This window comes from Taeniopygia guttata, chromosome 11 (genome assembly GCF_048771995.1).
Source record: "Taeniopygia guttata chromosome 11, bTaeGut7.mat, whole genome shotgun sequence".
Taxonomy (NCBI): Eukaryota; Metazoa; Chordata; class Aves; order Passeriformes; family Estrildidae; genus Taeniopygia; species Taeniopygia guttata.
This window is the reverse complement of record NC_133036.1, coordinates 17,394,617-17,419,224: the sequence shown is the minus strand read 5'-3', so window position 1 is coordinate 17,419,224 and position 24,608 is coordinate 17,394,617. Positions and strand designations below refer to the sequence as shown.

General features: G+C 39.4%; 1 long non-coding RNA gene across 1 annotated transcript in view; it reads right to left on the bottom strand.

The window, feature by feature from the left end:
• Window positions 1–8,123: 8,123 nt before the first annotated feature.
• The window catches only part of LOC140684845 (uncharacterized), a 58,351-nt gene continuing 41,866 nt past the window's right edge, over window positions 8,124–24,608 (bottom strand). The window contains exons 2-3 of the long non-coding RNA XR_012057721.1: window positions 12,103–12,137; window positions 8,124–11,703 (exon numbers count right to left, since the gene is read on the bottom strand). This is a non-coding gene — a long non-coding RNA (uncharacterized lncRNA). The remainder of the gene's footprint in view (window positions 11,704–12,102; window positions 12,138–24,608) is intronic.

Below are 24,608 nucleotides of genomic sequence, written 5' to 3'. Positions count from 1 at the left end.
ATCTAACCAGAATAAGAGAGGACTAAAAGCACTTCCATGGAGTGATGGCTTCAGCAAAATTAGTCATTAGGGATAGGAAACACATTATTTTTTTATTTTCCCACGACAAAGAGATTTCTAACTGTTGACAACTTCATCAGGAAACCTTGTGAGATTTATTATGACATTTCACAGTCCCTCCACTTTATAAGAAAAATTCAACTGGCTGGCAACATTTTGTGGAAAAATGAAGAAAGGAAAAAAGGAAAGAACTTTTATAGTATCAACTCCTGTGTGAATCTTGGAATGTGGAGATTTGTATTCTGTTGCATAAGCATCTGAAAGTGAGGGCTGTACTTTGACAGGAGAAGAACTTAGGCAGCCTACTTTAATAATTGAAGTGGAAAGAGAAGATCATTCTTTCAGTGCCTGCTTTGCTGTGAGAATATACTGAAGATTTTTCTATGGAAACAAAGAGGAGATTAACCATTGGAAAAGAGGTTTCTTTAAAAACTTGCAAGAAAATTTCCACTGTTCCAGCACTTGAACTGAGATACACAATAGAATTTCACAGGAAGTTATGGCATGGAAGGGGGAAGGGCTACTATTCACTTCATCATTTTATCTTCTTCACAGCTGGGACAGTCAGTCTCAAAGTAAATTTCTTTGCAATGCTGGTACAACCACTGAAAACAACCATGCAGAAGTGTTTTAAAGGACTCTTTTCTTTCTGGCTTACTTAAACAACAGCATACCAGAAATACCACAGGAGAGCATTTATCAAGATTGATACTGCAACCCTCGTTTTTGTTGGATGGAGGCAGATTAAGAGAGGAAGTTTCTTTTCATAAATGAAGTGATAAAACACCATTGTAAAAGAGGTACTTGTGAACACATTGGCTTTTCTGTCTCATCTTTTCACTTCTCAGCCTTTGGTTATTTTTTGCTTTTCCTTGAAATTATTTTTGCATCTTCTTGAACTGCAACATTTATTTCAGACACTGATTGTAACTTATATCTAAGAAAAACTAATTATAAAACAATCTTCTAAAAATTATTGGATTTTAATCAGAGAGTCAATACAATTAATGAAATCTACTCCTCTTCTGCATTTCTGTTGGTTCCACAATAACCAGCATAATTTCTGAGTAAGGAAAGACATTTTGCTCTTACTAAGCAGGAATTATTAGCACACCTTTGTGAGTTGCAGAGTTAAATTCCACAGAGTTTTCATGGTGCTCTATAGGATAAAAAAGACATTAGTAGAAATCAATGGATACTATGGTGCCAAATGATGCACTTTTAAAAAGGTCATTTTATAGTAGGGAGTAAAACCTGGATTTGATCACTCTGATATATGTCCTCCTTCTGCAGCTCTTATCAGAGCAAAACAAACAGAAACCAGCTCGAAGTTGTCCCTGGCAGTAAGAAAATGCACCGGTCAAAAGTTCAGATTCAGGTTCAAGTCCACTCCCTAAAGTCACAGAAAATCAAAATGTTCATTGCAACTGTGGTTGCCTTGTTTGATCCACACTAGTGACAAATTCTTCCTTTGGTGGAGGTTCCTGTATCAGGCCTTATATACACATAAATATATATACACATATATACATATATATATATACTTTTTTTTTCCTCTCATTGCTTCGTTGCCATTCACTAGCCATTGCTAGAGGGCAGTCATTGGCACAATTCTGTATTTTTTAAATATTGTGTTATACCAATTTATCTTGTCCCTAATAAATATCATCTCTCAATAGTTCCTTGAATCCAGAGTTTGAAACTGGAATGAGTGGTGCATTTAAAATACCAACCAAATACAATTAAAATACCAAGTGACTTACAAATAATCCTTTCTGGTTTTCAGTGACAAATTAGTCATATCTGAAGCAACAATGCAAAACCTGTATTTCAGCTGGCTGCCTTCATAAACTGCTATAGCAATTGCTTGTAGGTAAATAAGGGTTTCTGATGTAAACATCACTAAAATCTACACCAGGCTTGTGCTGACAAAGTGCAGCAACAGAACACAATATCCACCTTTCCAGATTGCCAGCATCAAAAACCTGATAACAATATGTTTTCCTGCCTGGTTGCTCTCTGGAGATAAAATTAAGAAATTATTCTCATAACACTGCAGAGGGCAGAAAATATTTCTGTTTCATGAGAAATATCTTTAGATTCTCATCCGAATAAAGTAAAGCAATTTAAAGCAGTGTATAGACACATATAACATGCATGAAAATGAAGGATAGACCTATATTTTAACAGGACACAACAAATGAACAGAACATTCCCATACAAAATATTGAACTCTTAGAAAACTCTTCAAAAGGATCACATTGAGAGAGAAAAAAAAATGGGGCAAAAGAAGAAGAAAAGCAGGCAGAGTTTCCTGGGCTAAAAATCCAAACCTTCCATCCTCTAATTTACTAGATTATATTTTCATAACTCTAGTCCTTCAACTCTACACGAAAGCACACAAGTGAGTGCCAAATCAAGAGAACTGGGCATTTAACATTCCAGAAACATCAGCTGTGCCTTGGTAATATCTGACCCCTGTTTCCTTGTAAAGGGTCGTGGGATTAAAGGCTTTTATCTCAAGTTTATTGGCTCTTTAGTAACCCTTTTGCTTTATTGGATTATACTTGTATAAGTTTTCTACTACTGCACTATGAGGCTATTAGATATGTGCTGCCAAGAAATGGAAGTCATTCACCAAGAAATGCCACATCATTTGAATTTTTATTTTGGCCTAAATTTAGACATATTATGTGTTAAATCTATTGTCAATATACACAGGATACATTTCTTCACTGTTTATCTGTGACATTATTTTATTTCTACCATTGTCTGAGCTTCCAAGATGGCTCAACAGTATTCAAACACAATGCAAAATGAAAAATAAATCACTTTCTAGCACCTAGTCTCACTAATACTCTTTACTTCAGCATTCCATCTATATTTTCACCTTCTGTTTTTTGTGCTCACAGCTATTTTCTGTTTGTAGGTCCAAAAGCTCCCCTGTAAACTGCACAACAAATCCAGTGCTGCACAAGGCCTGGGAGTGTTCTCTATCTTAGTGCACATTATTGTTACACTCTGTAGTAGCTGGGAAATTCACTTTAGGCCGTGAATTGTACCCATGCAGATTCAATGCTGAATTCTATATTTAAATCACCAAAACACTATAGGGTGCAGTTTCATGTCTATGCTTCCTATGTGGGAAGCACAAAGAATATTCTGTCTGAAAATATCCAGCAGAGATTTTTATTGAAATGAATGTGATCCTTCTGGGTACAAGCATTCCAGCTTTGTACTTCCTTGCCTTCATACTTCAGCCCATGGATGTGACCAATTAAGCACATAACAGGGCCCAATACTATCCCAATATAGTTATTCTTTTTTTTATGGAGAGCCCATTAAGCACACAGATCCTGGCAGTCAGAGCCGACTGATATTAAATGAGTTTCTCAGGGACTCTGGGATTACAGATCAAGAACCTTCACTAAAGTACCTGATTTACCACAGACAGTGTTGGACCTGTGAGAAAAATCCATTGCCAAGTATTTGATGGAAGCAAAGCAAATTCCAGGAGGGAAAGGGTGACATTGGGCTGGTTCATCGCTACCATGGCCATTGCTTCAGGTGTCTGCATTCCCAGGCTGACCTTCATCCTCAAAGCAAATCAATTCACCAAGTACTTAAAGGAATTTCAGTAATCCACTGCCTGCAGTATTATCCAATAATAATCATTACATCTTCCCCATAAAAAAATATTTTTTTATATAGGGTAGATTAAATTTACACTTGTCCCGCATGCTTTTGATCTGACCACTCCCAGCTGGGCAGCTGTACAGCCCGAGGAGAAATTGATTCTTTCTCCCCACATACAGGAAGGTGCCAACACAATTCCCTCACTACAGAAGAGGCAGAACATCCCCAGGTGATGGGATTCACACAGAATCATTATTTGCTTTCTGAGCACAGTGGCACCAGCACTCCCACACAGCCACTACTTCTCCGTGTGCTCAGACCAGGAATCAATGTTCAAATCAGCATAAAAAACACATCCCAAATGGATGTGAAATGATGTATAACTCCAAGGCTGACCTGGACTGAATTTATCCCCTCACTGATGGCAGTGTCAGGCAAAGCCAACCCCAAAGATGCTTTGCAAGATTGCATATGTTGCCCTGAGTTTGGTGTTAAACAGACATCCCAATAAATACAACCAGTTTTGTTTGCCTCTTTTGATGTAAGAAATTAGAAACTTGGGCAAAAGAAAATACATTGCAAGCCTTTCATTTACATAAATTGGAAAACGATCTGAATTAAACAGACATGGCTTTTCTTTATAGTTGCTAACGTTCTTCATGGCTTAAAACTTTCTGCTTGAAGTGGTTTATCATAAATAGACATTTCTGAAGGTCCCCCAAGGCAGACAAGTGCACTTCTAGAGAATTAAACACAGCTTTGTTTGAAAGCAGCCTAAATTTCTTTAATTTCAATGAGAGAAAAATTGTCAAGTAACATGTAACATCAGCTTTGCCCTGATCATCTCTGATGCAGTCTGTCAGTAATATCCATTCTTAGTTCAAAGCAAACTAATTTTATTTTCTACTACCTAATCTGGAGTATCCACCTCAGTTTCAGTGCTTGCAGAGATGATAAAATAGGTGACAAAGAAACCAGGTAGACTCTGTTTATCCATAGGCAATCTCAGAGTGGAGCAGAATCCCTGTGAGTGTCTCTGCAGACACCCCTCTCCAGCACAAACACAAATTGCAGCCTCCAAGGTTAAATGTTAGCAGATTTCCTCATCTACAATTCTGTCTCCTCTGACCTGCTCATTCACTGCTCCTGGCAGAGTGCAAGGACTAGATTTCAAGCCTTTGTTTAATTAATTTCCACTGCAAGAAATGGATTTAAAGTTTTTTGACTGGGCAGGAGGATACCTGAAGGCAGCTCCCAGTGAAACTCCTGCTCTCCCAGCAGAATAGAATGGAGTGGCTGCACTGATGTCTGTGAAGCACTCGAGAAATCCATCACTGTCACACAGGTCAGGCAGTGTCCCTGGGCCCTGTAAGGTGCTGACCTATTCAGAGAAAGGTCATTTTGCTGCAGAAAACAGTTTATAAGTGGAAAAAAGCCCAACATATAGTGATGTTGAAGGCTTTTGATCTAACCAGGAGCATTTTGCACACACTTGAGCTAGCAGGAACACAGGTGTGTACTGAAGTACATAAATTTTGTACGAGATTTTGTGTGACATTTTTCAGACACGTATATTTTAAAGAATTTAATTTAATTTTCTCTTTATTACCCTTGAGCAAAAACTTCATCAGTGCTTTAAAGCAGGAATTTCTGCTCCTCAACATCTGCATGTTCTTACTTCAGGCAGTGGTTTACAGAGTTTCAGTGAATTTTGCAAGCAGGATATGGGCTTTTACCTTTAGCCCTGATGTCAGAACCCTAGATACTAAGAATTTTAGACTTTGTTTTTTTTTTGACACAGACCCTCAAAAAACACTACATTTAACCTGAAGCTGTAGAGACAGCTTCAAAAAATAATTGATAACACTGAGATTATAAGTGTATAATTTGAATGAAAGTGTATAATATCATGTAGAAGAAAACTTGGAGTTTAAAATTTTAGAATATAGTAATATATAAAAAACTAAGATAGAAGTTTTAAGGCAGTAACTATTCCTTCTTCCTCTTCATAAGTTTGAGTAATGTTGTATAATTAGATAGAAAAATCTACATTACAAGATACTAGTGATTAGTTATTGAGTTAAAAGCAAAAATAATTTAAGTATAATTTCTTAATTAGATAGTTTTTCCTTAAAAGACCTTGTAAAAATAGATACAGAACCATTTTTTAGCTTGATACTGTAAGACTCACAACTTGTAAAACTCTAATATAGTTAAAAAATAATAAACATCTAAGTCTGAACACAAAATACCATCTCAAACACTTTCCATCCTGATCCTGACAAAAACAAAACAAAGGATAAAAACTTAATACCTTCGTTCTAAAAAAAAAAAAAAAAAACAAAACCACAGCATCCACCCAGAAAAAAAAAAAAAATACTGCAATGAGAAACCAGGAAAACTATAATGTTATTGACTCCTCCACACAAATCCCTGTGCACCCAGAACTGTCCAAGGCCCTGAGCTCTGTTGCTCTCAGCCTTGCAGCAGTTTCATATGCAAAATAAATCAGTAAGATTCTTTCTGCTTGGGATAAACCATTGTGAAATTTGGATATTTCTTCTACATTTTTATGAAGCTGAAATGCACAGGCTGACAGCATAACTCACACTGTATTGATTCCATGCCAGGGCTCGTTAATGGAGAAGCCAATTCTCACTGAATGTATGACCTACTGATATCCCAAGGCAGTTTTTGTCTCAAATACCTCCAAACACACTGAATTATTTAGAGCACAAAAATGTTACAAATGTTTGGTACATCTGCACATCCATACCTGGGTGCACAGGTATAAATATCCATCAACACCTTTGTGAGCACACAAACACACCAAAATGTGCACCACCACCATCACATGGCTTTAATAAAGCCTCAGGTCCTTCACTAAACATCACCTGCAGGCTCCCTGGGGCAAAATAATTTAATCTGTAATTTGCTTAAGTGTAATGGATTTATAGTGACAAATCTGGTCATTGTCAATCTATTGATCTGAAGTTGCAATTTACTGATCTTTTTTGTGTCATTAACCACTGTTTTGGAAAGAGCCTGTGATGATACAGAGTATTTTTCTGTGGATAAACACTCTATTTTTTTTTTTTTTGTAAAGTATGAAACCCAAGTCTTCCTTAGATATTCAAGCAAAGCTTTAAAAGCATCAGCCATGACATTTTGTATAAATATTTTCCAACTGCCCCATGGATTTTGGCAAGCATGTGTTCCAACATTAGGAAATGATAAGAGACTTAAAAACAGATATACTGTGAGAAGATATCTTCTTAAATTCTTTTTTCAATCAGCTGTGAAAGAGTATAATATCTTAAAAGGACACATTTGGTAGCATGAAAGACAAGTGCAGTGAGGCTTGAGCTTGCTAAATTCATTGCATTCTTCAACCTTAGGGCTGCAAATAGATTATTTTTTAACCTCTCAAGAGGATGTCAGGTTTTCTGCAAGCAGCTGGCATTGTGAAGAAATTTAAATCATCTCTATTTGTTAGCTGGTTTAGTGACTGCTAAAAGGAGTGGGTTAAGTTTCTTAGAGGCTTTTTGCTTTTACTCAGTAACTTCTAGGCTAATAGCTTGCATTGCCCAGCCTGACACAATGAATCCACTGCTCCAAATGGATTTGAAGACACAGATTTTGGAGAGCTGGGGACTTGACTTCTGAAGCAGAGTTTGCAGGGTAGGTTAAAATGTGACTGTGGAAAATACAGACATAGCTTTTGCTCTGCAAACTGCAGACCTGCCAAACTACTTTGAAATTATTTGTGTAGTCTCTGGGAAATCACTGCAGTTATTTCACAACTCCATCCCAGGCTGTTATGACAGCAGAATGCCTTTTGCCTCTCTCTCGTGTTTTCCTGATCTCTTTGAACAAGGAGGGCTGGAAGCATTATTCATTCAGCCTCCCAGGTTTTTATTAATTGCATTAATGAAATGGGCTTCATTTACTTGGATAGTGCATGAACCTGTTGAGCATTTCAACCTGGCAACACCTTACTCACCAAAATTTACTGAAATTTCCTGAAGTCCTAAATTTTACCTGCATTTTTAATTGATTGTATATCACTTATCTTCCTTTGAAACTTGCACCCAGTACACAGACAGATGGGTGCACTGAAGCATGATATTAATCAAAAAGAAATTCAAAATTCTGCCACAGCATATGAGCATCTCAGGCCATCCACAGAGCTGAGTGTGCTCTGCCAGTCTGGGCAGAGAATTTGGAATCCCCTTGGTTCTGCACAGAAAACTACCTACATTTTCATGCAGCTAGAACACTGTACATGGTATTTATCAACAAAGCATCCTCCCTCTAGCCTGCTCATGTGGCTGGTTCTGATGCTGGGGCTTCTGCTGCCTCCATCTGCTCATTTGCCACTGCCATGACAAACCCTCTGCTAGGAGGAGGCACAAGGGGAGCACAGCCCCAAACTTCACATGGGAAGAGGAACAAACTTGTCACTGCATAAAGGATGGAAGGATTGGTCCAAAAGGTCACTGTCTGACACTCCCAACAAATCTTTGGCTCTGATAATACAATGGGATTTCTAAAGCAGCACATAATACATAGCTTGGGACATATTCAGTGTCATGCTACACTGTACATAGTATTTTCAAAATATATTACAAAGTCCTTGGCCTTGCCTAGAGTATAATTCTCCCTGTAGTTTCTATCTTAATTGTATCAGAAGGGAATGACAATGCCTGTGCTGGATGTATACATGTGTGCTTTGGGATTCACACACCTTTTAAACCTGCAGAATTGCACAGATTCCCTCACTCATACAGACACATTTTTCCTATACAGTTAACACAAATGGAATCTGCATGAGCCAATCAGTGTGGTTAAAAATGCAATTATTAACACAGTCTAATGTGTGTATTAACAGGAGGGTAAGGCTTACCTTTCCTTGTGGGTGTCTTCAAGAGACCAGCCCCACCAGACACAGGTGAAGGAGAAATGTTATTCCCTGTGAGAGCAGGTGTTCCTGATCAGCCAGACCTTTTTAGGTGAGGAGAGAAAGTTCAGTTCTTTGCTTTACTGAGACCCACCTTATACAACTGCTCCCTATGCCTGGTTTTAGTCCGAATCCATCTTTTCAAAGCATTTCTAAAGCCACAGATATTTCAAGAGGCCTTTTTTTTCTGATGACCACAGGGGTATGCACAGGCAAACAACTTCACTTGGATGCATCTATTTTAAATTTATTTTTATCTCTCTTGACCCTGGAATTTGGAGCCCACCTCCCTCTGCATACTGAGAAAAGGAGGTTCTGTGCTTTGACTGTTTGTGTAAGAAATTTTAATTATGAAAATGAACTATTTAAACGCACAGCATCATCTCCATTCATTCTACTGGGCTCTGGAACCAGCGTGTCTGTGGTGTGGGCAGGGCCTGATGGGAGAAGAGGACTGTGCCAAACATAATCCAAAAACGTTATGCATTTCTGTAACCAGATGGTTACCCAGCAGCTTAACACAGAAAGTGAAATCCTTTCTTATTATTGCTCACCACACAGAGACAGATAAAGATAACAGGCCTGGTAGTGCCATGCTGAAAACTCAGTATGAGCTCCTTCCCACATTGCACTTTTATGACTCTTTTCGAGTTCCTCTCTTCTCTTCAAAACAAAAGTGTTCTTAAAGTTTGATGTTCGAGCATCCTATTTGTGTTTCAGTGTATTATTATACATGACCGAGGATTTTAAATGTGCATTTCTCTGACAAGTATGAGTTGTGATAGGATTTAGCATTCACATCTTACAGTCTGGCTTCAAGCTCTTCTCACACTTGATTTGTATCTTGTGTCTTAGTGGATAACAAAACAGCACTTTTATATGAGCTATGAATTTTATGCAGATACTTTTTTTACACTGAACCCCATAATCAAAATCCAAATTGCATATAAACAGTACATGCCAAGCAGCCAAATCAATACCCCAATAATAAATAAAATGTGTTATACTTTCAAGAATATAAGATAAATTATTATAAAGAGCATTACGAATCCTTTGAAGCACAACAAAAGGAGCCATAGTTAAAATTTTAACAAGTTAGAATCATTAGCTAAACAAATCCTGACAGCCTAGCTTTGCACTTCCAGTCACACATGCTCAGAACAAAGGCTTGATATGTGAGGCAACTTTAATAGGTCCCTCTGCATATGACTAATTTTTCCTCAAACAGTCATTTTTTATTTCGTATTTTCCTCTGGATCCTGAAATGTCACATTTTATTAATCTGTGTCACTCATGTGGATTGTTAAAAGAACAGACTAGCACTGGAGGAAGTGCTTCTCATCATTACCATACGTATGTGGGATGACAAAGGAATGTGCTAAAATTCGGAGTAACAATTATTAAAAGTAGAACAAGCAAGAATAGAATATAACCTGTTTTCCTTTAACCACATTCCAAACTGCACTTAGAGAAATGGCACCAGCCAGAACTGGTCCAGACAAACCCTGGTTTGTGTTTGCTCCCTCAATAAAACACAAAACAAGGTCAAATTCACTGGCCCTGGCACCAACTGTGGCAGAGCTGAGTCTATCTCAACAAAGAGCCAAAGATGATAAAACTGGGCATTTGTTTTTATTCCTTTTAGGTCAAGTTCTCTGCTTGAGTGAAAACATTTCCCAGAATTAGCCAAAAGCAGAAACAATGCAATTTGAATAAACTGACTCTCCCCTCAGACAATGTGGCTGAGGTGACCTCTAAGATTATAAATACCCATGCAGAATTCAACATGACTGTATGGCACCTTAATGAAGGTACAGCACACATTGGGACAGGAAGGGGCTGAGAAAGCTCTTGAGGTTTCTGAGAATAGAAATCTGTTCTAAATTATACACTTTAAATGGCATATCCGTTCTCTTAGTAACAAAGAGCAAATGTAAATTTATTTTAAGAAAAACATGGAATAAAAAAGAAGAAATAGTAGAGAAAAAATATAGAAATGTGAGGAATTAAAGATACAAAAACTTAATTGAAAGTTGTGTAGAAGATATTATCTCCAATTCCAAAACATTTGCAGGAGGAACAGGCAGTACAAACACAGCTACACAGCCTATCCCAAAGAGGAAATAAAACCAAACAAACTACTGAAATAATTATCACAGCTCAGTTGTTTACCAACCTGCTCCAACCAAACCAAAATATTATCACAAAAATAAAATAAGCACACTGCACTGACAGAACCACTGGGTTGCAGAGGGAGGATGCCTAAGGTTATAGAAAAATATTTAACAGTTTGCATTCACTATGTGTAAATATATTTCTAATTGATACCAGTAAGCAGTTTATCAGTAATTATCTCCTTTAACTGCCCACATCCAAACTGCAGCTTTCCTGTCTGTGCTTCACAGAATTATCTCTTCCTAAGACCCAGCTTTACTTAGTGAATTTTGAGGACCAGATTAAGTCTGAAGAGTAGCTGGATTGAGTAAAACAGAAATCCTCTTCCTCTCACAGAATGCAAAGTTGCAGATGGACGCTGAAAATGCCACTGAGAGCTTTCCTTGGAATTGATTTAAATTAGGAGGCTCTCCAGCTTTCCAATGGTTTCCTAATGAAGTGCTCTATGATTTGTGGCCCTAAATGTAGATGTTCAGAAGCTGAACATTTCAAGACAGTAATGCAGCAGAAAAATGACGTAATTTTATAAAAAATTCTTTGCTATGTATTGTGACACAGCTACCATAGAGCATAAATGGCATTTGACCCTAACTCTATTATAGCTGCTTCCCTGATATTAATTTGGACATCTGTCTGAGGAGAAAATACAACAGATGGATAGAGGCAGAGATGAAGATCTAAAAAAAACCAAGCAGACAGTGTTTTTCTTGGTACCATCACACGAGGATTAAACAATTTAGGCTTAAAAGATGAACACATAATTTCCCCAGCGTGCCTGTTTTACTGGCCATCACATCAGGCAAACAGAGAGAGAGTTACACAGATGTCAGTGGCAGATCTGAAAATCTGTTCTCATCTTCCTCTGAAGAAGCCTGAGAGGAAAACAAAGAGACACTTTTAAGCCAACCTAAGACTGGATTTTTTTTTTTTTTTCTGTCAAAAAAAATCTGCAGTTCTTGAAGTGTATTCAAAACAGAGTGGTTTCCCACCTAGGTGGGGTAGAGAGTCTAAAATTAAATTGAAGGTTATATGAAACAGGCAAACCCACGAGTGTTCCCAGCCTTGGCTGTACATGTGCAGAGCAGTTTGGCAATTATTCAGCTACATCTGCATTCATGGCACAGCCTGGAATACCCCAGTGCTTACCTGCAAGAGGCTCTGATTGGTGCCATATTGTTCCCAACCTCCTTGCAAGGAGCAGTGGCAGGAAAGCTGTGTTTCTCCCACACACACATACGGTTACATAGACAGGAATTAAGAAAATATCTTACCTTTCTCTGGCTCTCCACATGGCAAGTAAGACTTCCTAGAGAGGAGGAGCAAAGAAAATAATTAGACATCCAAAACTGAAAACACTGATTTCTGTCCACACAGACTGGGTCATAAATAAGAAGGCTCCATAGATTTTGAAACATTTTTACTGACAAGTTTTGCACAAATCAAACAGTGTGATTATGCTTAAAGAACCCTTACAAATGGTCCATCAACCCCTCAATCTCATCTGGGAAGATGACTTCCCAGCCCCAAATCTGGCAAACAGTATAATGCTGAGACTGTGAGCAGAACATAACAAGCAGGCCTCTCAGAAATGAGATATTACAACAAGTATGAAGGCTGTTAGACTGATCAACAGCAAATCCCTTGAGACCCATGGCTTCTTCTAAACTAGAACTGGAGTAGTTTTAAGTTCAGGTTGTATTTGGAGCTAGCAGACATTTCAGTCTGATCCACTTCATATTTATTCCTATTCCAGGTCTAAAGATGGGAGAGTGACTTTTGAACCAGGCTCTATTTCTTGCATAGCAATCTTCCATTTATTAAGAAATATAGATTTAAAGAAAAATCATTTTCTGTGAAAAGTTAGATTTTAAAATTGAATTTTAATCTTCCTGCTCCCACCTTTGAGGCTCTACATAACTCTGCTCCTCACTTCTCACTTGATTTAGTCTCTTCTCTCACTACACTTCACCCAGATCACCCCAAAAGCAATTTAACATAAGCAAATGTCCACCTATCCCAAAGCCACATCTACAGTTGCCTCCCTCTTCTTCAACAATATTTATCTTAAAAGTTAATTTACTCACACTATTGTCCCCTCCACATTCAACCTGAAGGCTTCAGTAACTTGCCCTCCCCTCCAGATCTACTTTACAATTTGTTTGGAATCCTCCATTTCATCTATTTATCTAATTTCTCCTAGATTTCATTAAGCCAGGGATTGCTTTCACTCCTAAACAGCCAGGTTGCTTTGATCATAGTAAAATTTCCTCAGGGAAGCAATTCCTGCTTTCACTTACTGTTATATCTTGCCTTTAAAAACAACAAGGAGATAGATTGGGGCTTAAGATAAATGATTGAGTGGCTCATATTTTATAAAAGCCAGTTTACTTAACACTAATAGTGAAGAGGTGTTGACAATTTAGGCAACAATTTATAAGAGTGGAATGAAATCACTATGATTTATTCTGGTGCTCTTCTGTGCCTATAATTCTGGAAGTTACAGGTAAGTCTGTACCAGAGGAAAGGAAAATACAACCTGGATGTGTCAGCGTTTCCAGGACTAAAATATTGCTTGCAGATATAGCTGGAGATAAAAATGCACTGCTGGGATTGGAAGGGTCCCACAGACACTGCCAAAGACATGTTGGCAGGACTTCCCTACCCAGGGCTCAGGGACTCACCCCAACCTGAAATAATTCACCTTCCCAGGAGTGCCTGAGGCAGCAGCTCCAGCTGAGGATGAGGAACTCCATAGTACAGATTCTTTATGTTTTAATCAAAACCTAATGTTTACCATTTAACTCAGAATGAGCCACTGCCCTTCCACTGCTTAGTGAAAAATGTTTTCGAGTTGTTGCACCAGATAACTGAGAGTGAGTTCATTTACACCAATTTCTTTAGTCCATTTTCTCGCTGTAGGTATCTCTGTGCCACGCAGCTTCAAGAGGTAAACAGAAAAAAGCTTTGCAACCTCTCTGGCAAAGAATATTTTTGGCAAACACATTGCAGTAACATGAAGTGTCAGGAAATCAAAGACTTCCTGAGCAGTTCATCAAACATCTCTAAAGAAATCCAAAGTACTGAGTACAATCCTTTACAAGATGTGAAGGCCCTTCTTTAAAAACCTGCAGTCTGAATAAAGTCACCTTCTTATACTGAATGCCCTTCCTGGTAAGCATAAAAAGCAGAATAAGAAATAAAATCTGTTGAAGTTAAAAATAATTCTGTCTCATCTGTGATAATACTTTCACATGCAATTAATATTTGAACATATAGAGGGTTGTTAAAAGGGTTGACTACTTTATATACATATTTCAGAAACAGAACTGCTCCTTCATGGCCCAGGTAAAGGTGTAATAGGTAAAATATAAATCAAATTAGCACCTTGCTATTAAGATTCCTCTAGGAAGATAAACTTAAATGTTTTTAAATTCATATAATTATATGGAATTCCTAAACCCTCACTAACCTCAGCATCTCCAGGAGATATTTATAACCTCCTCAAAACTTCTCTGATTCAGCCTTGTATTAAGTGGCACCTGATCTGGTTTGGGTTAACTGGGATTAATTAGCACAACCAGGAGACACACAAAAACCACTGAGTGCTGGCAGTGATCCTTTTTAATGCTTTCTATTCTAAACCTGAAAATGATTTACCACTACCCATCCAAAAGATCCTGGCTGTGTGCTGAGTGTCAAGTACTCTTTTTCATTAAGTTACTACACAAAAAAAGTGAATAAAAGTCTCCTGATCTTGGCCAGTCACGACTTCTGCCTCCACATCCAGCATATCCTCCTTTCTACAAACAGTTTCTGTTCAGAACCCCCTCCTCACTGGCAAAATGTAACCATTTGTAAGTTTTGGAGGCCCATTTGCACCTTTCCTTCCCCATGATGGTCCCTTCCTGGGTGAGATGAGACTTTTCCCAAAAAGCTTTGCAACCTTTCAGACCTTAGAAGAAAATTTTGGAGTGTTATTTTCAAATTATCTGCAGAATGCCATGTTTTAGGCTAATTTTAGGAATGGGGAGTGAATCCAAGTTCACTCCCCAGAGAGCTGAGAGTGTATCTCTACAGTGGACATAACTTCAGGAAGCAAATTTACATCATTCACTCTGCTTTGATGCAGATGTTAGACCTTTTCCTGGAATTTCACCACTGTTCTTGAACCTCCAGTCACAGATATATTTTAACCTTATGAGGACTGAAATATTTTTTCATATGGGCTGAGACAGCTATTTTTTCCTACTTTTTTTAGTAAGTAAAACTGTATTTAAACTACAATATCTGAAGCAAGCTTACTCATTTAACAGCAACTTGAAAGGCACAAAAAGACTCAGGAAAACAAAATTATTAAACTAATGAAAAAAAAACCCAAACTTTTAATTTTGAGCAATTACCAGTCAGTGATAGGAAAAAAACGCCCAGTACCTCATCTATTAAAGAATGCCAACTAAATATACCCCAAAAAAACCCTCATCAGTGTATTCAGGGGGAAGAGCTGCCAGGACCTCATTTAGCAAGAGCAAGGGCACAGCCCCAGCTCTCTCTAATTACACGTGCACAGCCCAGCGTGTTCCTGGTGACAGCAGTAAACAGGGGCTGATGGAAACTGCTAATTTAGAAATTAGGCACCAAAAATAGAATCTTAATCTGCCACTCCAGTGAGTCTGACAGCAGAAGGGATCCATTAATCTGAAGCTTCCCAGAGCAGCCAATCTGGTCTCGGCCAGGGGTGTGTGACAGGCAGGTTATGGATGAAGATCTCACTGCTCCACCATTCCATGGACTTCTGGGAATATCCTGCACTTTATTCTGCTCCAAGTAGCTTGAGAAACAAAAATGTCCCTTCAATCTGATGCATTTAAACTGAATCTTATTTCTCTTTTGGTGTAAATCTGTTTGCTGTCTGTCTATTAAGTCAGTGGTAGATGCTTTCATCACTAATGACAGAAACACCTTTGTATGGACTTTATGCAGCCTGAACTCAGCAACAGAAGAAAACCAAAAATCATCCCTTCATTGCCAATATTTAGCACTGAAAGAGTTCTGTAATTTTGGATCTCTGCACTGCAATGGCTTTGAGAGGAGTGGGCTCCAGCCCATGGACAGGCCTGCACAAAGAATCACCTTCCTGCTGTGGCAGGGCCTTACTGCAGTAATTCCAGAAAACAAACTCAGAGAATATCAGGAATGAGTGATCCTAAAGCAGTTACATTGGTTGTTAAACACGTCTTTGACTGGGGAGGTGATGCTGTATTTTAGTAACATTAGTTCTTATTAAAAGAAAGAAATAAGCACACATCTACTTTGGGTAAAACTGAGAACACACTCTTACAGTAAGCAATCATTAACATTTAACTGTATGGATTTTATTGTTAAATTAATATTAAATTAATTAATGTTGAACACTGGTCAATAAAAGTCACACGTTCCTTTGCAGTTTATTAACATGCCATGATGTATAGTCCATGTATTAAAAAAATGTGTACATATATGTGAGTGCATATAGAAAATGGGGGTTTAATATAAAAATATATTTTAAAATCTATATAACAGTAAGCATATTTCAAAGTGATGACTCCATTTTGTCGCTTCCTGCCTTTCTGAAAAAGCATGAAGGAGCAGTCTTCTTCCTCACCTGGGGATGAATAACTCTCCTCTTACTCAGCTACTTACTCAACAACTCATGTTGTTTCTCCTCTCCAGCACGACAACCATGCACAGAAATAATTCTTTGTGGTATCTGAGAGGGACAGGCTCCTGAGACACAGCAAAGGGATTCACAAGGAGATGCATCATACCAGAGCCATAAAAATATCTTGTTCCTGCACACCCTGAGCCCCGAGCCATGGCTCTGCAGCCACCCAGGGCAGGGCTGAAGCCCATCCCACATCTCTGCCCCTCCAGCACAGCCCCATCAAAGTTAGAACAGCCTTAATTGCACCCCAACACCACACACAGTGTTTTCCTTCCAATCCCTCTGCAAGTTTAGCCTGAATTCAATATGTTTCCACTGTAGGCTATGTTTACTGAAATAAAGCTACATTCAACTATGGGCAACCTGTCTTTGAACATATGCTGTAGGCAGCAATCTAGCAGAGAAATGGGCGACAAGCTGTGAGACTAAACTTTTATCATTGGCTCCATAAATCAAGATGAAAGCTGTAGACTTCCTCCTGTGGACCTCATACAGCCTCGAGAAAGAAAGTTAAAATATTTAGATTGAAAGAACCAAATAATATAAAGAGAAGAGAAAAAACAACTCAAAGTCAAAATTAGTTGAAGCATTTGTCCAGTGCAAAACAGAGTTCCCAAGAAAGCACAATTCAATTTTTTTAAACTATATACTTGACATCAATTGCTAATTAGTAAGATTAATGATGTCTGGGCCATTCAAAAGTCTTCTTTCTTCAGTCCCATTCATGTTGTTTGCACAGAATTCCCACTAATTCAACTGTACAGCAAGTTATACTAGCACAGCTTTAGTGCAGCAAGTAAGAGAGTCTTGGTAATTATCACCTGTCAGCTAATTAAGCAATTTACATCATATCATATAGGCAAGTAATAGCACCTGAAGCCCCATAAACAATAAATCCATATAGATTCCATTAAGTTTCCAACATGTGCAAAATTACTGTAGAGACTGGGGTTTGAAGTGATGTTTTTGCACTAATAACGAATACAAAACCACTGTCCTTTGTGATCTCTGGGGAGGATTACAAAATTCCTAAATTCCTCAATATCTGGTTAAAAGAGACTTTGCAATTCTATTGAGACCCCCCTGCAGAGCTGCCCCAGCCTGGCCAGCACAGGAGGGACCTGGAGCTGCTGGGACTGCCCAGAGGAGGCACAGCAGGAGCAGAGGATGGAGCAGCTCTGCTGGGAGGAAAGGCTGGCACAGCTGGCATCGCTCACCTGCACAGGAGGAGCTTTGGGCTGAGCTCAGGGTGGCCTTGCAGGGCCTGGAGGAGCTGCAGGAAAGATGGAGAGAGACAATTGACAAGGGCTGGAGGGACAGGGAACAGGGAATGGCTCCCAGTGGCAGAGGGCAGGGCTGGATGGGATGTTGGGAATGAGGAATTGTTCCCTGGCAGGGTGGGCAGGCCCTGGCACAGGTGCCCAGAGCAGCTGTGGCTGCCCCTGGATCCCTGGCAGTGCCCAAGGCCAGGTTGGACACTGGGGCTGGGACAGTGGGAGGTGTCCCTGCCATGGCAGGGGTGGGATGAAATTATCTTTATGGTCCCTTCCAATCCAAACCATTCCATGATTCTAAACATTTTTTCCTACCATTTAAGTTATCCCTTCCTGCATGGCATTACTTCTTTCACATCAGTAAGATAAAAGAAAGAGCCTTACACCGAGCACTAGCATCTCATCTAGAAGCAACATGCAAAGGTAGGGCTTAGACTTCAAAACAAATAAATACATAAATAAATAATTCATCCCCAGGACAAAGTTGTTCTCTGAAATCCAGAGAGCAAAGCTCACCCCTGATAGCTCCTCTTGCCCTGCACGCTCCAGTCCCATTGATCTCACCAGGGCATCCCCTCAAAGTGAGAGCTGCTTATTAGAGCTGAGCTTCAATGTGCACATCTAAGAGGGAAATTTTGTCCTTCAGACAGATCTATGATCAAGACATAAATTTAGACAAAAAGGAAACAGGAGCATGTGAACCACTACTGTATTTGCACAAGCAAAGGGGGTGACAAGACGGGCAACAGGAGTGCTTTGAAATCACCTTTTCGCCTCTGCACACCAAAACTGGGCACAGAAATGGGAAAAACATTCCTGTTGTACCAAAGACAAATACCAAATTATGAAGTTCATTACTCCAAGCAGTACAAAGAGAAATTATTACAACAATTTTGCCCTTATTTTTCATGTGCTAGTTGTCATGTCCTCTTCTACTTTCTCTCTAATATTATAGAGATTCCATCTTTTCATTTAATCCTCCCAGTCTTGGAAATAATGAACCACAAAAAGTCAACAGGAATCTTCATACTTACCACATTGTCTTGTAAAGGCATCAAATAAAAAAGAGATGTAATATCTTTCTGACTTCCATTCCTGCCAACATGGCTCTGACAGAACACACATTTCAGAGACCTCCTGTATGTTTTTGTTCTTTGAGCTTTCTCATTCAGAGATTTTTAATTTAACCATCTCAGACTAATAGTAAAGTGCTCAAGAGCTAACACAATATTAATATTTCTGCCATTTTGGAGCATTATGTAAGGCATATATCCTCATATGACACCTGATATGGCCACAACACACCAAAATTATTCCTGTTATATATAAAGGCAAATTTTCCTTATTTCATTTAAAGCCAAGACATTTTCCAAATTCAAATTAATATGCATGCACATTGTATCCTCTTTGACACAAATCTATTCAAGATGCTATTTACAGGGTGCCTTTTTACCTACATACAAATTCTTCTATCAGCAGAAAAAAAAAAAGAGATTTATTGTCAAATTCCCAGTTTATCTTCTAACATTTGCCTAGTGGGAAAGCATAAAAGAGATAGGTGACCTCTTGTTTGGGGGTTTGGATCAGTGTTTAGTAATTCCCTGAGACAAATCCTACTTAAGGAGCAACGTTCTTGTTTCTTTTTTTTGTTAGATCTAAATATTTGAGCTACAGAAAATGGATTTACCTGCCAAAAATCATAGGAAAAAACTGACGTGTTTCTTAAACTCACTCCAGATATTTGAGTTTAATTTGAAATAAAAATTGTATTGAAATAAAATAGACAGATGTATTGCTAATTCTGGTGTGCCAGGGCATGGTGTGCTGCTGAGGTGAGGAATGCAGAGATTCCAGGTGCTGGGCAGTTGTCTGAATAAAGATGTTGTTTTGGTTTGAAAAGCAAAACTAGTGAGAGGCTTTAAGTTAGAAATACAATGTATTAAGAAAAGGGAACAAAGAACTAAATATATATAATAGCACAAAAGAAGAACCACTGACAGAGATACAACCTGACACTTGCTGGCTGGGGCGGTGGTAGCAGATATGGTTCTGTCCAAGGAGTGCTCCTGCAGACTGATGGAGTTTCCCTCTGGAGGTCCAGTGCAGAGAAGGTCTCAGCTGTTCTTTTTGGAAGAGGGGATCTCCTTGCTGGCTGCACAACTTTGCTTATATCCTTGATGGCATCGTTTGGCTCCTCCCTCTGGGCGGAGCATCTCACAACAGAACGCTGTGATCTTATCAGCCATGTGGCTAAAAGAACAGATCCTCCTGGGGGGACTTATCTCTGAGTCACGAGATAAGGAAAGAAAGGTATTGCAGCTCGAGGTGGTAATGGAATACACCCCAATATTATAACCTAGGACAGATGTGCAGAACCAGAATATTTAACACTCCAGCATTTGTAGGCAGAATTTCAAACCTCAGACAGCTGGACAGCCCTCAGACTCTCTGGAACCCAGTGAGAGGACACTGTTCCACAGCCCTGTGCCACCCCACACCGTGGCTCTGCCACATGGTGACCATGGGAGCAGTTTCACAGGTTTGGAGAAAAGTGACAGTGCCTGGGAGTGCTCTGTTGCTCAATTTGCCACTGCAGACACAGCTTCTCCTCACCTCAGAGAAGGGCTTTTGAGGAAACTTCATGGGAAACCAAAGGACACCGGGAATAAGGGCAGGAGTGAGGTCACAAAGCTCTAACGATGTCCTGCTGTTCTTCCTTTCATCACCAGGAACCTGGTACCCTTGGCAGCTGCAGCTCTATTCTATCTTTGTCAGCTGACAGTGGCGAAAAAAAGATAGACCTTATCTCCTACTGATGTTTCTCAGCTGTCATCCAGCTAGAAAAATCCTGCCTTCACAAAATAAATTCAGGAAAACACTTTTTTTTTGGTGTCCTTGATGAAATGCCTGTGCTGGCTGTGCCTCTCCTCGGGCCTGGAGGAGATGGAGATGCAGGGCTCTGCTGGCCTTGTGCTCACACAACAGCTCCAGATCTATTGCTGCAGTGGAGGAATGAATCTGAAGAGAGGAGCAAACTGTGACTGGATTGTCCCAGGGGGGAGGGACAGATTCAGAGATTCACCGTCTCTGTCACTGCAGAAACAGAGCAGTGAACACACACAGGGAAATCTGAGTGATCCAGGCTAAAGCAGTGCAAATCCTACAGCAGATCTGAGATATCTGCTTTTCAAAGCAGATCTCAGTAAATCTCTGAGAGAGCACTGTACACACAAACAGTGAATCTCCACTAGAGCCACATGGGAAAATGTAAATAGTAAATGATATAGTAAAATGTCATCGTGGAGCATTTTGGAGAAGTATTTTTAGCTTTTAATGCTGGAAATAAAAAAACCCAGCCCTTTGTGTTCTAAGGAAGAGAACTAAAAGCAGCAGATTTAAATGCAGATAAAGCAAAGGTAACACCTGCTGTAACATCCTCAATTACTTGAGAGGAAGCTGATGCCTGCATTAGAGACAAGGAAACATTGGCTGTACAGCTCTTGTAACTGCTATGAGTGCACAAGAATTACACAGCCCAACTGCAGCAGCAGGAAGGGAAAAGCTGCTATTTTATTTAATAAAAACTTTAATGTTTATTAAAATCATACAGATCTTTATGTTAATTATTTGTTATTTCCTTCCAATTTTCATCTTCCTGGACTTATAATTTTACATTTCTCTAACCCATTTGAAACGGATGATTTAGGAAACAAGGTGAGATAAAAAACTTGAAAGCAGTAACATGATTCGTCTGAACCAAGCTCTCTTATCGTCCACTCTGGTTTATGACTTCAGATGCTTCATCAACCACCTGGCCTCCTCATTCCTCTGCTTTGGCTCTAACAGGATATATCAACATTTTGCTTTTGATTCTATTAAAATTTGATGTTTGAATGCTTTCTTGCTTTGATGAGACACATTCTTAAAGCTACATAATGCATTTAACAAATCACATTACTTCACTGAAGAGATGTTATTCTGGAGGATAATTGATTTTATACTACAAAAAGCTGGGGAGGGCCTTCTTAGGGCCTGGAGGGACAGGGCACAGGGAATGGCTCCCAGTGGCAGAGGGCAGGGCTGGATGGGATGTTGGGAATGAGGAATTGTTCCCTGGCAGGGTGGGCAGCCCTGGCCCAGGTGCCCAGAGCAGCTGTGGCTGCCCCTGGATCCCTGGCAGTGCCCAAGGCCAGGCTGGACACTGGGGCTGGAGCAGCCTGGGACAGTGGGAGGGGTCCCTGCCATGGCAGGGGTGGCACTGCATGGGATTTTAGGCCCATTCTAACCCAAACCACTCTGGGTCTGTGATGCTGATGGCAGCAGGGGCCATACTGAGGTATTTTCATCAACTCCACATAACATCTTTTTTCTCTTTACCCATTATCTCCATCAACACCTGCACCATCCACTGGGAATATTCTACTCTTGGCTCTCTCACCCCATCTGAAATGTAGGACATGATATACTTATTCTTTCAGGATAATTTCTACTCTAAAACGCATGGTTTTGGTTGTGACTGTAATTTTGAATAATTATAGTAATTCTTGTGCATTGTGATACATCCAGCCACTTGCCATGGTATGCTTGGTCTGAATTTGTAAATGTCTGCTATAACAGCTTTTTTGAATTGTAACCTGTGTGACACATTAAGGACATGGCTCAGTCATGCCATGGCCACTTCACCAGAGACACACATCACCTGGGCCTGTGAGGAAGGTATTAAACTGGGGTAGGGGGTATTAAAACCTGCTTCCAACAGCTCTTCCTGCTCCCTCCCAGCCCCTGCCCTCTCTCTTCTCAAGGACTTAGTCCCTGGCAGGTGTCTCAGCACTTCTGGGGACAGGCCAGCCAGACTTTCTGGTGTCATCTGTCTCATCCTGAGACAAGCCACGAATGGAGTTTAATTCCCTTGCTGTTTTGGTGACATTCAAATCTTTACTTTGTCAGCCATTAAACCCAGTAAGAAGCAGTCAGTGTGTTTATAAAATATTGGTATGCACAAAATCACAAAGGCAGGCTCTCTGCTGAACATGGCACTGCGAGTGACAAATCTCTTTAAAAATTAAACTATTTTCTCCACACAACCCACACAGAAAACTCAGATCAACAATAAATAGTTTAGAGTCAAATGTTGAGCCAACATGAATAATCCAATGTGTACTGGAAAAAGGAAACCAGGAGAGCAAATAAAACAGTCCTTCAAATTACTATAAAGAGGAAAAGGTTTGGGTTTCTTTTAAGAGTAGAAAAGTAGGTAAGTTAACCACACTCCCTAGGGATGGTAAGAACACAAGAGTGATGCAGAAAGGCCCTTCCTACTTGTTATATAATTAAAGTATAGATAAAAAAATTCTTGAGAATCCAGGTAATGGCCACAACCATCACCCACCCCATCCTACCAGTTTACCATCTCCTCCTCCTCTCCTGCCCAGTATTCAGGGGAATAAACAATTCACTTAGACATGCCAACAGTTTTGTTCACTCTGAGTGGACACCTAAAATGTGCCAAAGAGCTTCCCAAGACAAACACATCCTTCCCCACAAACAACCAAGCCCTGGGCTGTTCAAAATGCTTTTTGAGTGCATTCTGTGCTGCTCTCCTCAGGCACAACCAGCTTCCCACGAAAGCACCGTGCACTTATTACATCTTATCTCAGAAGAAAAGCCAACTTATCTACAGGCAATCCTGGGAGAGTTATTTCATTATATTCATCTTTATGCATTTTAAAACTCCGTGCACTGCACAGGTCAGGCTCAGCAAAGTCTTGGCTGCAGAGTAACAACAGCAGGACCCTCACTGGGACTCTAATTGCTGGCAGAACTCCTCGGCTCTCTTTCATATGTGCAATGTGGGGATATTTTCTTAGGCTGCCTTGCCTTTTGATCCTGTTCCTGCTGATGTTGCTGAGTGATAATGATCTGTGCATCTGGACTATTGATAGATATAAAAATTAATAGCACAGTTAAAGCTAGTTGGGAACTTTTATTTACTTTGACCTAAATTACCAGGACAATGGAAATTTCAATGTGACTAAAAGGCAAGAAATTTAAAGGCAGTTTTAAAAACTACCTACAGTTAAATTTTCAAGCCTCAAAAATCTATTGAAACAAACAGACTGATAAGATTTAAAATAATACCAGACATACAGCTGACTTCTGATAAGAGCTTTTCCAATTATACTCACTGTGGTGCTGCTACAAACATCTTCTATTGCAGTGTGACTGTCTCTCCCCTTGTACAAAGCAAATACTTGGATTTTGCTAAATTTGTCTTATATCAGTACTAAAACCAAAAAAGAAAGGTCATTATGTTTTTGCAATTTATTTTCTCCATTCACTCAGATAACCACTAAATGAATAACAACAGGAATTTACACAAAACACTAAATTTGGGCCACTGTAGAAAATATGAGAAGAGACAGTCTCTAAGACACACAAGCTGAACATAAGATGAAACAGAAAAAAAGTGTCATGAAGGTCACTTTCACATTTAATTATGCATTTTATTATATTCTACATGCATCTAGAAAGTTTTCCCATCAAGATTCAATTCTGTCACTCCCAGCCACACCCTTGCACCAGCCCCCAAGATAAACAGAGGCTTGGGAAGGAGTGACATTATATTAGAGGACATACAAGATCATCACATGACTATTTGTCTGCAAATCAATTGCAATACACTCAATAAATGTAATTACAGGAAATCCTGCCATATCTATCTCCTCACAGTGCAGTATTATTTTGAAAAAAAGTCCTGATAAATTCAGGTTTGTACAATTATAATCTGCACTGACAAAATAAT